General features: G+C 43.6%; 1 protein-coding gene across 1 annotated transcript in view; it reads right to left on the bottom strand.

Annotated features, from left to right (window-relative positions):
- LOC310897407 (uncharacterized protein) overlaps positions 1-14,890 on the bottom strand; it is a 61,811-nt gene that overhangs the window by 33,775 nt on the left and 13,146 nt on the right. Inside the window, exons 3-8 of the mRNA XM_083831028.1 lie at positions 13,651-13,770; positions 5,825-6,021; positions 5,076-5,169; positions 3,736-3,903; positions 2,992-3,416; positions 742-2,856 (exon numbers count right to left, since the gene is read on the bottom strand). The gene's annotated coding sequence lies outside the window, so the exon portion shown is untranslated. The remainder of the gene's footprint in view (positions 1-741; positions 2,857-2,991; positions 3,417-3,735; positions 3,904-5,075; positions 5,170-5,824; positions 6,022-13,650; positions 13,771-14,890) is intronic.

The raw sequence follows: 14,890 nt of genomic DNA, 5'->3' as shown, positions 1-14,890 counted from the left end.
ATTAACTCAACTATTCAGCTTCGGCTAACCTAAGACTAATCATGTATCTAGTTCCTATCTAGCTGGATCAAATCAATCAAAAGAAGAAAAAGAAAAAAGAGATAGTAGGTAAATATCACAGATCAATAGGTAATAAATGAAAACCTTAATCAGAATCTTATCTGAATGCTAACAACTCACAGTAAAGTGAGGGAGATTGTTTCTTTCCCATCAGGTCCTTATGGTCATCATTGTGCTTTCTCCCCAGCTCAACCCTGGAGTAACTTATGTACACAGTGAAAGGGTCAGAGCAAGGGCTTGGTGCCCTATGAATTAGGAGCTGCAGCTACTGACTTTACTGGCAAGGAAGCAGTTTCACTGCTGGTTGCTCTTAATAGCAGTCACGGCTGTTATACAGGGAGCAGGAGCTGGTTCCTTGCCGTGTGTCATCAGCAGAGATAAATAACCTCTGCACAACTTTGCTGTGCAAAATAGAGAGTAATTAAAGGGAACTGGCCATTAAGTTGATGAGCTGATATCCACTCGTACCCTTGGAGATTCACGTCCCAAGCCGTACTCAAATGCTGCTATGGCTTTTAACAAGAATGTGGATAAAGAAAGCAGAAGTGCTATAGCTAGTTTTCAGCTATGCTCAGATACGTCACTTTTAACAACATCAAGGACAAACAGATACATCAAGAAGTTAATATCTATTGAGACCAAGAATGAAAAAGAGAGAGGGTAAAAAAAAAAAAGTCTTACCAACAGCAATACAAGTAATCTTGACGTGATCCTTTGAGTGGGGTTTGTTGGCAGTGGAGCGCATGGGCTCAGACTACAGGAGCTCTGCAACCACCACCAGCTTCAGACCCTCCCAAGAAATTTGAAACACCAAAACTACCTCCCCAAGACATATCAGCCTAGCACCACTGTCCACCACTGTCCTGCTCATGCTCACAAGCATCAAGGTAACATACCCGCATCAAGGAGGAGACCGCAGTGCGGGAGTAGGCAGGAAAAGGAAGAACTTTAGGAAATCCTGCTGATTTACTTGCTCCCTTGCCCTACCCCTCCTTATGCTATCTTCTGCTACTTCCTTCCATCTGGCTGTTCCCTCACTTGAGTGCTCTTGCCCCCACCTGAATTTTTTTCTGCATTAGCTCCTTCCTACATAGGTAGGAAGGGGTAATAGCATCCTCCACACATCTGCTGTCCCACAGCCCAGATCTCACTTTCAGGTGAGGCTGAAGCCAAAAGACCTAATGAAGCAGAGAAGAGCAGCTACACTCCTGACATGAAAGGCACGGCAGGCTTTCATCTTCTGAAAGGTTAAAAATAAACAGTTTAGCTTTCAGCAAAGTGGTCTGATTAGAGGCAAAGAAAACTATGCTGATTTCCATGGAAATGGAATATTTTGTTGCTGCTACTTGATCTTGTTCAAATGTATTAAGAACACGAAAGAGTGTAATTTCAGTATCTGGAGAGCACTAGTATATTTAAAAATTTTAAATTAAATTGATTCCTTTTAAAAGAAAGCTGGCTGATTTTACTTTCTTAATTGGTTCATTATCACTGGAAATGGAGCATGCTCTTGTAAGAGTTTAGCAGGATAACACAGAAATGTAGAAACAGCTGCAGCCCTACAGCAGGGGAGATACCCTCATAGACAATATCTGTACAGCCAGATCAGGGACTGTAGATCTGATCCTCTATGTCATTTTGTCTCTAAAAGCAGTGAAGGACCATTCTTAAAATCATAAACCTTACTAATCTTAAACCAATTACAAAATTCTAACTGGTTTCTAAAGAAGGATCAGGCCCTAAATTTCATTCACTTCTGTTAATGTGTAGGAATACTTTGTAGGAATAAGGATCATCTACGCATGCTCTGAAAGTAAAATAACTCAATTAGTTTGGGTTCTCATCTCATTACCGTGGTACATATCTCCATAGGGAGGCTTTTTTCAGATGCACAGTGTCCTATTTCCGTTTAACCTAGATAGTAACAAAATAATCACTCAAAATGGGGCACCATTGTCATGACCTTCATGGCAATAAATACTAAATACAGGTATGAACAAAATGCTGCTTAGTTGGTGCAGCTGTTATCTTTATAGACATGCCCTGGGGTAGGATCATCTCCAGCATTTCTACACTTACCAATGGGGTGCTGGCACAGCAAATGAAACAAATTTTCTAGCAAACAAATGTTAAAAAAAAATCCAGTATTTTTTCTTAGTTAAAGTAATGCATTGTGATGACAACAACAACAAAAAAATCTGTTTCTTCCTCTATTTCCTCAAAGTGAAATTTCAACAATCAAAAAACTCTTTAGGTTCCTGTTTTGACACTAACTTTTTTTTTTTGGTCAGAGGATTTATCTCACTGTAATTTCAGGTGACAGAGCAATTCGGATTTCTAACCAAAAGGCTGCTGTACTTTTAATCTGTATATTATATTCTCCTACATGGCAGTAACTAACATGCTCTTATTCCAGTAGAAATGACCCAGGAAAGTGGAGCCAGGAGAGATTTGCCCACAAACCACAGACAACCTCAGCCTGATTTAGGACAGCTTTCTACTGCATTAGATATTGATCAGTATAAATAATCATTGATACACTGGCTCAAGGGGCCTTTTTTTTCCTTTTAATATAATGGCCTCATGAAACTGATCTGGCTGCCTCCTTTCCATTACACTGAAGACCCTGTTCAGCTAAGGTTTTCACTATACTGTTAATATGAAAGACTGTCCGTTAAGATATTTAGATGTAGATCCACGAAGAGATGTAGTCACTGAGATTCATAGTTTTAGGTGCCTGCTCCTTACAGAGTTCATAGGCCCAAGCCAGGTGTCACAGTTCCTTCCTTGAATGCACTGAGAAAAACCACAAAAGACAACTGTTATCACAGCTACTCAGTAAGAAACACTGATGAGGAGAGGGGGACACAAGCCCCTTCCCTGAAAGTAATTAGTAATTGGCTAATGAGAAATCACAGAGAGCCTACTAACCAAGAAGTGTGGTGAATACAGCAGTCACCAAGGGGATGGGCGAACTGTTTGCATATAACTTGGGTAATGGGGTATGTACCCAATTATGGCCATTACAGAATTCTTCCCTTTTTTTTTTCCTTTACGTTTCTCTTCTGTGTATGGACACCTTTTATTTCTTGATGATTTTCTACTCTCAAATCAGCTAATATTACACCTTCATAAGCTGGGTCAGCTAAAAGCTCCTCCATGTTGGCTGCTCACAGCCACACGGGTTCTTGATGCAAACTTAATTGCATTAAGGACTGGATTTAAGAGCAGCAGATCAATGCTCAGGGGAGTTGTTAGGGTGAAATATGGAGACCTCATCCACAGATGAAAGGAAGAGCACAACATAATGACAGAAAAGTAACCTATCAGCTGTATTTTCATTCACTGTGTTCTGCCTAGAAAAAAAAAAAAAGTATTGGTGTACTCATTTCACTTCTTCAGCAAATTTTCTTTTAACAATATCTGACCTTATTAAGGGAACTATTTTTTGGACACCCAGTGGTTTTTACTCCGTATGTGTCCTGTTTCTGGCCTAATACATTTCTGCATCAGTGCTTGCAGGAAGATCACCTGAGGAAAGCAGAGCAGAGCCTGCCAGCCCCTCACTCTGCCCAAGCAAGGCATTAGGTACGCATCAACAACTTTTATGTACAGTCCTTCTTTCTATATTATTTTTCCCTTTATATCACCTATACAGATCATGCTGCCTTTTACCTGGTTATTTTGGCGTTTGGTGTCCCTTGCAATGTGTTTCATGCACCTTAGCTGAATGTGATGATTGTTCCTAGGCAGTTTTTGTTGCTGTCGTTGGACGTCTTCATTTCAGGCTTTCTACCAAGCTAAAAGGCATTGTCACGTGGATGGTGATAGGCCTGAGCCTCCCTGCAATTTTAAACAGATTGGAAAGTCATAAGACATTTATGTATAACTTCCAGCGTATATAGATAGACTTATTGATAATTAGCCAGCACAAGTCTGCTTAGATTTTATTTATTTTTTTTTTTTTTAAAGCTAAAACCCTTTTAAAATAATCCTATGCTTGATTCTGCTGAAGTAACAGTAATTGATTTGGACCATCCTGAAATGCATTCAAGCTCAACACAGGTCATGGCCTGATGATAGGTGAGCCCTCACTGCGCAGAGAAATGCAGCCTGCTAGGGAGCCTGCAAAAGCCATGACCTGCCAGGTAGGAGGCTAATTTCCAACAACCTGATTCAGCAATAAAGCAATAAGTACAAAATCCTCCTCAGACCTTTCAGCCACAAGCACTTCAGAGACACCCAGAGTGGATTATCTCCCTTCAATATGGGCACTCTTTCTATTTTCAGACATGTCATATCCCACCGTTTTGGCCAAATCAGTCTTTGGTTTTGACAACAGACAGCTACCTGTAGCACAGAAATACTTAAACAGCAGGCCAGACTGGCTTTTCCTGTCTTTTCTTCTAGTGTTGGGAAGGAAGGGAAAAAGAGGCCTCTCTCAGCTAGCAAAGAAAGCCCATCCCTGCAAAAATAGTTGCTTTCATCCTATTTTCTCAAAAGCATGAGTGAATGTGGCTTCCTGGTTCCTACCATGCTCCTACAAAACTACCTAAAACTACATAGGAAAACTACCGATAAGTAGTATTTAGGTCAGCAGGACCACATTTATAAGCCATAAATAAAATCCAACAGACCTCAAACATTTATTGGTAGCTCGCAGACCATAACCTTAAGCACCCTGCAGATCCCAGTGCCAAACTGCTGCATTCGGTTTGGGTGGCAGCAGCGGCTCCTCGCCAAGCTGTCACGGTGGGCTCTGCCATCTGACACAAGGCGGTGCGCTGTGCTGGCATGTCCAACAGCAAACAGCATGGGCAAAAATTGTTCACAAACCCCAGCTTCTGTCACATAAACCTGTGAACAGTGGAAGTGAACGACAGCACCACATTGCCACTGCATTCCCTGTGTGCAGGACTCCTGGCCTGCTGCATGTCAGGTCACCTTGTGTCGTACATCCCTGTGCTTTCAGCTCCTTAGATACAGGCATTTTACTTCGTCAGCTGTATTACCACCTCTCCCTTTTAATCCCTTGGTTGTCTCCCTGCAACACTCATGAAGAAATTGTCCTTCTCAGTTCTTTTCAGTCAGGGCAAGGTCTTCCCCTTCCTGCACACAATCACATTTTCAAAAAAGAAATAAGGCAAGCTTCTGCATGAAAGGCAAAATAATCTCCGTGTGTAGGTAATAACAATTTTCATGAACAAAAGATTGAGAAACTGGTCACACTTCCTTAAAAGATGAGGAAACATTTGTCCTTTGGTTAACAGAGGGGGACAGGTTTGTTTCAGGAGAATGACAAGTCCACCACCTTACACACGCTTAAGTTCAGGAGTAAATGTCACTCAGAAGAGTGCAGCTTGCTCACATGCACTTCGCACAGACACCACGTGCTAGCATTGCCCCCATCTGAAGTAAGACCAAGCTACGATGTGTAGATCCTTCCTTCCCGCATTAAGCTTTGCTTTGTGCACAGTGACATTGAGGTCTAGGTGCCTCTTGGTGCAGGCTGGTGGGCAGTTTAGAGAGAACAGCAGTTGCTGTTCAAATGAGAAAGAATTTTAAAAATTATGTAGTTTCTCCTGTTTGTACAATTCTCTCCTTTTAGATGAGAAAGAAGAATGAAATCTGATGAATTCCCATCTGCCAAGAAGAGGAGCTGTGTCTCTCAGCTGATGTGGCTCTATTGCAGCGCCAAAACTGGGCTGCGGTGCTTGCGTGAGCCTTCGCCCCTGCTCTTCCCTGCTGGTTTTACGAAGATTACCTGGCTGATGGCAGCAGTGCACTGGGAAGCAGCAGGGCTCTGGGTGCAGGCAGGGGGACTGCTGTGCCCTCTGTCATTGCAGCAACAGCTCCCGGTTGTCCTGCAGCTCGTTCAGAGTGACGTGGAGGGACGGGGGTCGGGGAGGGCTGTCAGCGTGATGCCAAGCTCTGCCCACAGCAGAGCTCTCCTGCGTCCACCTGAGACAGGATCAGAAGAGGGATTTGTGGCTGCCAGGGTTCAATAGAAGCCAGCAGCGCAGTGACAAGCAGCCTGACTGAGCTACAGGTGAGACAAGGGTGTTTATTTAGCCATTGGCACCTTCACAGCACTCAGCCTGTAGAGAAAGGACTAGCGTATGTTCAGTACTGCTACAGAGGTGCACAGGAAAGGGGGAGATTTCTTCCTCTGAAGATATCTGGAAATTTTACAAAACCTCCCTGCTCTACACTGCCTGCAATACCCACGAGATGCAGGGAGATCAGGTAACAGACACTGGGGGATGGAAAGACAGGGAGATAGCAGCTGATGCCCTGGTGCCAGACACACCAGGCGGGGGGGGGGGGGGGGGGGGGGGGGGGGGAGAGAAAAAAAACAGCCCCAAATAACACACATGGAAAAGGGATGGTTCAGTCCTCCTTATGCTGAAACACGGCAGCAGGGCCAGAAACGATGAACCTGTTGGGGGACCAAGCATGGAGCTCTCCAAGGGATCTTCCCAGGTATTCTGCATCCCCCAAAGGAAAGCTGGAAAATGGGGCTTGGAGAGGCTTTTAGGCACTGCTGATAGCTTAGCTGAGCTACAGCCGAGACCACAGCTGAGTGGGGCTGGTGGTAAGCGAGAGGGGAACTGTGGGGGACACACGATGGCAGAAACATGCTGAAATACCGGCTCTGCTGCCTGTAATTGCATAAGAGGCTTCTCAAAAGGATGGGGAGAAATTTCCCGGGCAATTGGCTGTCTGAGGTTACGGAGATAATAAGTATTTTCAGAAATCAGCACCACTGCCAGAAAATAAAGTGGAAAACCTCCCCCACAGAAACAAGAGAAGGCAGAGTCAGAAATGCTGGAGTAGGGAGAAAATACAGAGCGATGAGAAAGCCTGGTAAGTGCTGGGGGAAGGCTCCCTTCATCAACACACCCGCTGCAGGGAACGTGAAAATTAAGTTGGCTCTTGGAAGAGAGGAATCCCACCCAAAGATGGTTGGGTTTTTTTTTTTGAGGAAGGGGATTGTCTTGGCTTGGTTCCCTACAGCTTTTAAACGTGCAAGGGAATTTAATTAAGTGTTGCCACTTTGCTAATGGCTGTGGCTATTCTCAGAGGCTCTCGAGACTTTCCAAACTCTGCAGGGTTGGTCTGGAGATGCGATTCCTTAATTAACAGCTAGGTAAGGCAAGCAGTGGGGTCCGGGACTCGGTGCCTTGGACAAACAGCAGCTCCGTCAGCTTATGAAACACTGACACAGTTCTGCTGAGGTGCAGCCAGCTGAGGGATTTATTTTGCCTGTTCTGTTCCTGCAAACTCACCTGGGGTTTTCCACGGGGTACAAGTACAGCAGCTGCTTGCTCTGTGCCACAAGCCGCTCTGCAGTGCTGCTGTGTGCTCTGCTCTTGAGGGACCACATTTCACAGGCTGTCCCTTACCTCCCACTAAAAGTGGGATGTTACCTCCCCCTAAAAGAGGGACGTAATTCTCAGCCAGCTCACAGGTTAACAGCTTTCTGCTCCTCTGATGGAAAGAGCCACTGTAGGATTCATTAATCAATCTGTTTTGGAGCAGAATGTGGGCTTATGATCTGTTCAGACTCCAAAAAAGGCTGATAACTGGGACACACTGGTCTATTCCTGGGACTTGCAAGTGTACAACTCAATACACAAAACATCTCATTTTTTGCAGGTTTGAGTTTAAACTGGATAAGGCTGACAGAGTAAGTGCTCAGAGCTTCCGGGCCTTGTTAACAGTCCAGCCTTGAAATTACATAAAGGGGAAATGAAAAACAATTAACCCCCTTTTAGACACATCGCAAGCTTTTCAATTTTTCTACTCAGAAGTTCAGCCAAGTGAGCAATGAAAAGTGACTACGGCTCCAAGCTGAGTGAAGAAATAAGACATTCCTACAACAAGATGCAGGCCTTTAATACGGCCTTACTAGTGGGTATATCCTTTGTATTTCTGACCAACTGGGCTGTTCTTGCTGAACACCCTTCTGCTCCTTCTGCCCCCACAGTTACCCAACAACTTGAAGCAGATGTTTGGAATTGAAATTTCTGCCTGCCCAAGAGACTTGTTACAAGATTGGTAAGAAGGGATGAGGAGTGTGAGACAGCTACAGGTATCGCTACAAGCCCTACCAATAACAACAACAGATTCAGACCAGTGTGTCATGTTTTGCATACGTATCTATATTAATAGCTTAGATCTATTCTGGAATTTGGCAGGAGAGCTTAAGTTGCATTAACATCTTTTTTCTTGACTCATCATTTCAAAACAAAAACAAACAAAACAACAACAACAAAAAATCCCACAACCACGAGTTCTTTCCAGTTATACGCTAATGCTAATTCCAAAAGGAGCAAATTGCAGAAACTACAACTGTAGAAAAAAAAATAAAGGAGAAGCTATTATGGAGACCTGAAGCAAACAATACCTGTGTTATGTCCTCCCCTCCAAATGGCTTATGCCTGAATAGCTTTCTGCACTTTTTGTTTTTCTACTGAATTTGATCTGAGCAACTGATTGATTTTTCTCATGGCATGACGTGATGAAATCTGAACTGACGTTACATTTCACTGATGTACAACGCCCTTGAGCCAATATCAATTTTGTCTATAATGGCTTTGCAAGGGCAGAGGTCAGCTAGGGGACTTTCCCCTTAGCTCTGTCACAACCCCCTGCATTTTCATGACAGTCTTATAAATAAATCAGACATTCACATTTCAAGCAATGAGCCAGGTTCTGAACGGTTTCTCCTGTTGCATGAAAAACAATTTTCACTTGAATGATATTTCAATCAAAACTGATCGTGGATGACCCGATCCAGTCCTTGACTATGAGTAGAGTTGGATATAAAATTTGTTGAGTGTGCACTGGTTGTTTTTCAGAGCTTGGAAACATACTATAGTCTGTAGATGTGCAATTCGTACCATGTGTCTTCGCTCATCCAGCCATTTTCCCTACCTTCAGCTTCATTTGGGATTGAGTTTCCCCATGAACCCAACCTACTTAAGGGCTCTTTCAGCACAATAACCTGCCACATGGGCACTGTGCTGGGGGAGGACCATATCACACGTCATATATCTCATCTGGCTGCCCTTCCTGCTAACCTTGTTTCAGCATTTTCTGGGGTAACACTGGCTGATATGGAGCATTAAGGTCATGGTCTTTCTTCCCGTCTGGCCTCCCCTCTTTGGGGCAGGAAAAGGCTATAATTTGGGACTTCTCAGGAGAGAGGGTGCTGCTGTAGCAAGCCCCCCGGGCCTTGAGATGGGGGCTGTGCTTCCCAGCCCCACCCAGGAGGAAAGCCCACCCCAAGGACACTTTTGGCACTTTGATGTTTCCTCAGAACTAGGCAATGCTGTCAGCCCTTTGGCAACTGCAAGCAACTTCCCTGGAAGGATGTCAGCCCAGGACCAAAAATCACAGTAAATTTCCATATACTGTCAGGATGAATTTCATTTATCAAGGACTGCAGCAATGTGAATTTGAACTCACTTGACTGATGGACTAGGTAGAAAAAGCTATTATTTTACAAGTACAGGACAGACTAGTCAGTTAAAATCTCTAATTACTATTATTATTATGTTTTACCGAGTCTGTTTGGGCTCCCACGCTTTCCTGTAGCTTTAGCTGAGCCCACCCATATTCTATTATCTGAGGTGGTTTTCCCACACAACATCTGACAGGTCACCCCTAATAATGCACCAAGTTATCAGCTTGACAGGCACCCCCTTTTACTTCTCTTTTTATTTATTTTTTGGCTCAGAGTTTGATGCAAAGCAAGCTGAAGCCTCTCTTGCTTCTGCCTCTGACAAAGCAGAAATCATCCTTGGGAGGCAGGGCTCAGAAATGGTATTAAATCAGGGCGGGGGGAAATGCAGATGAGCTCTTTAGCTAGGCTGTCAACAGTGCCACCAGCCCCCAGTAAATCTTCCCCCCTTTCTTTGCTACTGACAGTTCCTTCCCACTATTTGTCTATATTTATGCCTGGTTAAATGAGTAGATACGTAAAGTACATCTAGCCCACAGCCAGATCAGAGCCTCAGGCTCACAGGCAGTTGCAGATGCACAATACTGCATTTCTTACCTACGGTGATGCACGGCAGCCCTGGCTGAGCCGGCCTCGGGGTGTGTTTGCACTGTGGCAGGTTAGGGAGTCATTGCCTAATGCTTTTTGCCCCATAACCACAAGGCTGAAACCTCCAGCGATATACCACCACGTTTTCCAGCAGATCCAGAAGATGTTGTTGATACAGTAAGATACTATGAGACAGCATAAGTGAGCAGCAGGTCCAGCAGTCACCCTTTGCTTGCCCAAAACTCTTTGCATAATTCATCCCCAAGAAAATGAAGCATAGCACACGCAGCCTGCAATTCCCATGGCCTTCCCAGAGAGTATGCTCAGTGATACTGCTATGAGGACAACTGGGGTGAAAACACTTGTCCTCCCCTCTACCTCCAAGATTGAGAAATCAAAAAATAAATCAAAATAAATAATAATAATAAAATAAAAATTAAGTCCTCAAGTGTAGGAAGAAAAAAATCCACAGACAACAAACCCTGCATTTTCCTGGTTTTCCCCTCCCCATCTCGAATCACTCAGCTCTAAAATGTCATGGAAACAACTTTTTATCATGGCCATACTTGCCATGTAAGACTTTTGAAGCTGTAGTGTTATCTTAAAAAGAAGAACAGAGCAGTAGGACTGACCTTGATCCTAGATTTAAGACATTCTAAATTTAAATGCCAGTTCTCTAGGAGACCTGAAATGCTTTGCCCAGGATCTGAGAAGTTAAAAAAAAAAAAAAAGTAAAAAAAGTAACTTAAGTAACTTTCTACTTCTCTGGCAAACCGTGAGGATTAAGATGTTAGGGATTATTGAGTTTTTCACTTCTTCAGTAATGCCTTTCTTCATCAGGAAGATCTGGCAAGATTAGGTGACTAATTTAGTTGCTGATGTGAGAAATGTTCAAGTTCAAAGGATTTTTCTTGTCCTTACCTGAACTTTCACTAAAGAAGAATTTTTCAACTGAGAAATGACTGCTTCAAAACCAAGTTATAGGTCTCGAGGGAAGGGCATTTAGGGTTTTAATTCTCAACAGTCACGTCTAATTCCTCTGTGAAAGATGCCATGACACCAAAAGAAGGAAATTGGTTACTTAGATTGAAAACAAGCTGAACATTTGTCATAAAGAACAGCTTAAGAAGGTGGGGAAAAAAAGCCAACATGTTATAATGTAGAAATGAACCCAGCAGCTAAGAAAAGGGAAGAAAAAAATAAAATCACAGGTCCATGGGATTCATTTCTCTGATAGATTTTCTTTCCATCCACTGCAATTAATTTGGTCAGACAGTTTGCATCACGCTTATTTCTCTTGATCCTCGAGAGTCTTAAAGTTATAAGGCTGGGTAACGATCTTCAGCCCCAGAGAGGCTTTTAAATAGTTATGAGAGCCTTCCTCGGGAAATCAGAGTGGTTTCCATCACTAGCTTGACTGGATCAAATCTGCAGAGATGACTTACAATCCGAGACCTGGAACCTCTCAGGGTTTCTTGACAGTCTCTTCCAAAGTCTGGCATTGTTCAGCTTGAGAAACCTTGCTTTATGGGATTTCCCATAGAAAGCCTAATTGCAGGTGGTATCTTGAAAGCCACAGAGGATCTCTGATGCCAAGAAATATCCTCTGCTCCCACATCACATTCCAGAACCCACACCGACTGGGAAACTAATGACCCTTTCTGCATAACAGCTTCTCCAGAGGTGAAGTAATTAGTCATACTCTCCAATATTGGAAGTGCAAGAAATTCAATAAGAAATTGAATATAGAAATATTGCTCCAGAGAATTTCCTTGTACTGTTTCAAAGCGCTGAACCCATCTCTGAGTGTTTCTCAGCTTCCCACCCCGTGCCTAACAGATGAACCTCCCACAGATACCAACGAGCAAGTGATGACTACTTCATCATGGCGCTGAGTGCCCAACAAGACACAGAAGGACATGGTGGAGGTGGTCACTTTCTGTGTTCGCCCACATTACTGCTGCTCTGCTCTTCTCCAGCATTGTTTGCTGGATCTTCTTCAAGCATATTCCTGAACAGGACCTGAAATTAGTTTTGCACAGAGCAGGTAAAACTTCTGGAACCACTACAGCGAAGTCAGGGGGCCAGCACTCATTTTCAAAACAGGTTTGCTCCTACACCCACGGGGTTAATTAGGTGCCAAACACCCGTTGCTTGCAACCCACAGGCAAAGATTTCAGTGGCAGAGGCTGCGAGCGCAATGTGAGCTCCGAGCTCTCACGAGGCTCCTGGGGGATGACAGATGTGGGCTAACGATGCCGGTGCAATGCTCCACAGAAGCACGGTGTCGCAGCTCGGTGGATGAACTGCTCTCATAAGAAACCCGGGGCCATTTTGCATCATTCCTCCCTGAACACGACTTTCATCCAAGCCCAAATGCTCACTCTGCTAAGATGAATCGCACTCCCATTCCTACTCCATTGTTGCCAGAGCTCATTTCCTCTATTGTTTTTCTGTAAATTAGGGCAATTCATTCAGAAATGAAATGCAGCCCTATACAAAGGCCTTGGCAAGCCTAAATGCTGTTCAAGGGAGCACAGAGAATGCTAGTTCTCCTAAAAAGAGTGAATTTCACAGTAACTTCTTTTGGCCAAGTTTCATAATTAATGTTGAAGTGAGTTCATTAGAAACAATCTCTGGGCTTTAGTCCACTTTAAATATATTAAAAAAAATACTCAAAACTAACTATTTTCCTCCTTTTCCTCGCTTATTTTTCTTCTAATTGTTAATAATTTTAATTAACACCAGAATTTCTCAACAGCATGCCATCTCCTCCTTTTTCATTATAGGTGTTAATTGCAGATTCAAATAAAAAGTGAAGGAGAAATTGAGGTAAACATCAAAAGCAGCACAACGCTGCTGGATGTGCAGAAGAACAATTACTCCCACAGTTATCTTATTAGGGCTTTGGTTGACGTATAACAAAGTTTTAAAACTACTTTTTTTATAGCCTCCTACCACCTATATCCCAGAACCACTGTGCCATCCTTCCCTGCAGTCCCCAAAAGCTCAGGAGCCCCTTAGGTAGATCCCAGGCAATGGGAGGCACTGGTGCCCTGGCCCTCTCTGCCCCACCATCACAGCTCCAGATGCATCAAACACATCACCCTGAAGCCTTACACACTGTTTGCTTCGTATGGGACCCGCCCAGCCATGAGGATGCGGGAAGGAACTTTCCTTTCCCTGCCTGCCAGTGAGCATGGGAAGGATGGCTAGGGGCTCAGGACACTTGCTCACGTTGACAGTAGTCACTACTTGCCAGATGACAATGAAATGTAGGCTTTATCTTTCTATATTAAGGGTATAGTTTTAGATTAAAAACAAGACAGACATCTGCTAGATCAAAACACGTCCCTTACCTGCCCAGCACTGACCCATGAAGTACATAAATATTCATAAGAGCTTTGTCCATACTAATTCTGGATGACATTGTCATCTCCATTTTATAGCTTCCATATGTGCTGCTCCTGCCCTAAGTCACACTGTCCTTTCTACTCATGACACACAAAGAATTAAGAATTATTTATTCTTACCTGTAGGTCAGACTTTCTCTCATTAACATCTAGTTACGCCTTCATCCATAGCCTCAGTCATTTCTATTCCTCTTGGAAATCCTTCTGGTTTTCATTCTGCATCCGTTTCCCCCCTGCATCCTGCTGAAAAACAAACACGCCTAAGTCCTGACCTGAGAAGCACCAAGTACTTCCAAACCATGCTGAGCCATTTCCCAGCACAAGGACGAAAGGACAGTGCAAGCTGTCACTTCTCCAAGGCCACTCTCACCATTCCTACAGGGCTCCTTGGAAAAACCCATCCTCAGTGCTGAGACTTAGGGCATCTCCAAAGCTCAGGCATCCTTTAGCGTCTGGCATTTCCATTTGTGCTAGAGAAAGGTTCCTGCATGGCCATATTTCAGACAAACTACAGGGCAATGATGTGTCTCCCTAGGCCCCTCTCTGTACCACTGAATTTCCCCTAAAAAAAAAAAAAAATTGCTTCCTATTTTCCAGGTTAAGTTTCTTAATAATTTGTATACATTCTCTGGTCTGTATTTTTTGTTGTTTAATTTTTTTCCCCAATACATCCTGATTTGTGTTATCCAACAGCAACATTGACTAGTTTTAGCAAGTATTTGGCCTTATTAATGATAGTTTAAATTTAAAAAAAAAAAAAATAGACTACTACTCCTCTCCTGTCCCCAGTCCAGTCCAGTCCAACTCTCCCTTCCCTAAGAGAAACTGCGCAATAATGTGCTGGGCAATCCCTCAGGAAAGGTTCACTTGATTTAACTACAGTATTTCACAAGCCTTTCCAATTTAAGCCCTCAAAAAGAGCCTCAGGAGAAACACTGCTGCTTGCAGCCTCAATGCTTAATTTTTCTGAAGAAGTCCTTGTCCGCCCATTAGATGCTCACTTCATATCAGTTTGGTCCCCAGTGTTGCCTTCACAGCCCATATGCTCTCCTTTCCCTCTGCATCTCATGTAAAGCCACAGATCACTTTTGCCCCCCAGTTCCTTTACCATCTCCTTCGACCAGTAAACAGAGAGCATAAAATAAAACTTTTGGAGGCCTTTGCATGGTCTGTACTGGACCGTGAGTTTGGGGCACAGCCTGGCAGCTCTGCTGAGCACTCTACCTGCCGATGAAATACCCCGTTTTGCTCACCACTTGTTTTACTCTGCTTTCTGACTACTCCAGCTTTCTATTTTGTTCTTTCCACTATCTTCCTGCCACCATTCCTCAATTCCCAGCACTTGCTTTCTGCTTTCAGC

The sequence above is a fragment of the Anser anser genome (assembly GCF_964211835.1).
Source record: "Anser anser genome assembly, chromosome: 3".
Classification (NCBI taxonomy): Eukaryota; Metazoa; Chordata; class Aves; order Anseriformes; family Anatidae; genus Anser; species Anser anser.
Note: the sequence above shows the minus strand (reverse complement) of the source record. Positions and strands in the feature narration are given on the sequence as shown.